This window comes from Poromitra crassiceps, assembly GCF_964638095.1.
Source record: "Poromitra crassiceps genome assembly, chromosome: 15".
NCBI lineage: Eukaryota > Metazoa > Chordata > Actinopteri > Beryciformes > Melamphaidae > Poromitra > Poromitra crassiceps.
The window spans coordinates 35,033,181-35,036,716 of record NC_139634.1 but is presented as its reverse complement, the minus strand read 5'-3'; positions in this window follow the sequence as shown (position 1 = coordinate 35,036,716).

Here is a 3,536-nt window from a genome sequence, read left to right as displayed (position 1 = left end):
CTGAGTGTGGCTAACCCTACACAGGCTAAAAGACCTACTAGCAGGAGGGGTGCAGCTGAGTGAGCGTGGCTAACCCTACACAGGCTAAAAGACCTACCAGCAGGAGGGGTGCAGCTGAGTGAGCGTGGCTAACCCTACACAGGCTAAAAGACCTACCAGCAGGAGGGGTGCAGCTGAGTGTGGCTAACCCTACACAGGCTAAAAGACCTACTAGCAGGAGGGGTGCAGCTGAGTGAGCGTGGCTAACCCTACACAGGCTAAAAGACCTACCAGCAGGAGGGGTGCAGCTGAGTGTGGCTAACCCTACACAGGCTAAAAGATTAATTTCCCCTCGGGGATCAATATACCAATATGGTGCGTGACACCAAATGATTCTGAGGCTTATACTGATAAGGAGACCAGTTAGTTGGCTCTTCCTCGCAGTGTGTTTGAACCTCAGATGATGTTTACTTTGACAGCATGGCTGACATAAAGCAGGCAGGCTGAGCTGGAGGGCCGGTTGACATGGACACAGTAAATATAGCTGGGAGGCAGCATTTTGCTAACAGTGCTAAAGCTGCAGCTATGTGGTCGCCATATGGCCGGAGTCAATCTGTGCATTTTGCATTTTCGGCTTTTAAGCTGACACCAGAGGGACTTACAGCGAACACAAAAAGCTTCAATTCCGCGATCACATTACGACGTTACTTTACGACATTAGATTACAAGCATCACAAGGGCAAGGGTCAAAAGCACACACTCTTTCAACCCGCTGATTCTACAGAGTGACTTGTGTTTGAAGGAGATGAGATGTGGTGTGGTCATTTTTTATCCTGTCAGGGCTAAGCTAGCTAACAGGCCGGTAAATCACTGTGGCCCCTAAAGGGAGGCTGCATGTTAGCAGGAGTGCCTCAGGGCCAGAACAATGGCTCGCTCTTGTCTTGTTTGTGCAGGAGGAAGCCTTAGCTACCACATAGCTGATTGGTAAGGCCGCGGCGCTGGATCTAAATGACCAGGAAACCGCGGCTCCTATTGCATTGTGGGCCAGGAGGAAAAGTGAAGGGAACGGAGAATGGGTTCACGTGTTTGCCCGATGCCTCCAAAATGTCTATAATGTTAGCTTACAAAACATCATCCTCATAGAACAAGTTTTCAGGTTGCCTGCCCTACACTGCTGCATACCTCCACTTCATGCAATTTCACAGTATAACTCTGAAACACATTAAATAATACCTAATACATTATTTAGGCATGTTTACTCATGTTTACTTAGGCATGTTTACTCATTTGTTGCCACTGGTTATTGTGTCATTGTACTAGTCCTCATATAACTTGGTTACACCCACTTAGGCTTCAAACTAGGGATGTCAATTTTCGGTTAATTTCACTTTCGATTAACCGACGCTAATAATCGATTAACCTATCGGTTAATTCATAATTTTTTAATATAAAAAAAAAAAAAAAAAAAAAAAAATTGTCTATTTACTCAATGAGCTCATGCCCAAACAAGGCGTGTCTATTTAGATGCTGAAATGTTAATGCTTTTTGTGTTAGAATTATGCCTTTATTTTTTGTTGGCTTTGCTGAAATTTACAAGTTTATAGACACGCCTTGTTTGCAGAGATGGGCGAAAATACATCATAAAGTATTTTGATACAAATTACAAATACTTGCTCAAAAAATGTATCACAATACAAATACAAAATACCTGTCTGAAAATGTATTTGAGATACAAATACGTATTTTGTATTTTGAAAATACATGAAAATACATTTTATAAAAACTTATAAAGAGCTGCAACGATTAGTCAATTCATAGATGAATTGCCAAATATTAAATTAATTGCCTATTTTGATGATCTATTAATCATTTAGAGACATTTCTTTAAGGAAAATGTCCTAATTCTCTGATTTCAGCTATTCAAAAGTGAAATATTCTGGTTTCAACCTGTTGCTCGTTGAACAAGTCGGCATTTATCACCTCAGCTGCAACGTTTACAGACGGGTACATAGACGCGCTGTGTTGTGTCCCTTTTTACAGTCTATGGTTGTGTCAAGCTAGACGTAACGGGGGAAGAGGACAGCAGAAGGAAGCATCATGGTGCATCATGGCCGCCAAAAATAAGGTGGATTGGCCATACAATTTGTCAGGGCAAAAGTAAACAAACCCTGCCACTAGTCATTTGTGTCTGTTTGTGATGTCGCTGGTAACGAGACAAGATAAGCTAGCTAACTGTTACAGCTAGCAAGCAGCTTCTTCTTCAGCGGGAGCTTCCAAAACAGGAAATAACCAAAAAAATCAACACAAAAAACCATGTGCTTCCTCCGACTAGTCCGGGTGGTGTTCACACCAGAAATGGGCCGCTCCAGAGTTCGCTTGAGAGCGGACCGAGACCACCTCTCACAGGCGAACCAGAGCGCGGTTTTTAGTCCGCACCAGAGTTCGAGTAGGAGCGTTCACACCGACCCTATGGACCGTACTAAAGGGGAAAGGTCCGATAGACCGGACTAAACAAGGCTGGTGTGAACCCGCCCTTAGTTGTTTTTAGTACAACTAATTTCTCCATCTTTTCACATCAGGTTTCAGTTCAGTTAGTTGTTTTTCAATACACCTTATTTCTCCATCTTTTCATATCAGGTTTCAGTTCAGTTTAGTTCACTTAGTTGTTTTTAGTACAACTAATTTCTCCTATTCAAATCAGGTTTCAGTTCAGTCCAGTTAGTTGTTTTTTAGTACAAGTAATTTCTCTGTTTATTCATATCAGGTTTCAGTTTAGTTCACTTAGTTGTTTTTAGTACAACTAATTTCTCCATCTTTAGTTTTAACCTGTGTCAATGTTTACATGTGTCAATTTGAGAATAAAAAGAAAAATGTATTTTATGTATTTGAAATACACAAAATACAAGATCTGAAAGTATCTTGATACAAATTACATCTCATTTTTCTCTGCCCAGCCAAATACAAATTACAAAATACAAAAAAGTAGTTGAAATACGTATTTCAAATACAAGTATTTCAAATACTGCCCATCTCTGCTTGTTTGGGCATGAGCTCATTGAGTACGTAAATAGACAAAAAAAATTATTATTTTTTATTTTTTATATTTTTTTATATTAACTGATAGACCGACAGCAATAACCGAACAACGACGTTAGCGACGGTTAATCAATTAACGGTTAACCGTTGACATCCCTACTTCAAACAAATGCGTAGCTCCTATGATGTGTTTTATTTTGACAGTCTTAATGTCTACAGTATGCCTGGACCCATGGTATCCATTATCAAGACTTATGTCTGCTACTTAGGACTAATAGGAACCTTTTTCGGAAGTCAGGATCGCCTGTGTTGCTGCAAGTCGTTTTAAGCAGGGAAATTGACTTGACACCTGAAGGGTGCGATATCAAAACATTATGGAGAATAACTGCTACCTGAAATGCAGTCATGAAGATGATCACACCCTATGTTCTTAGGGTTGGCTAATAGCTAGTAACCAAACACACACTGATGTTATTATGTGGACATTACATGGACTTGTACACAAGTTCACCCTGTATTTA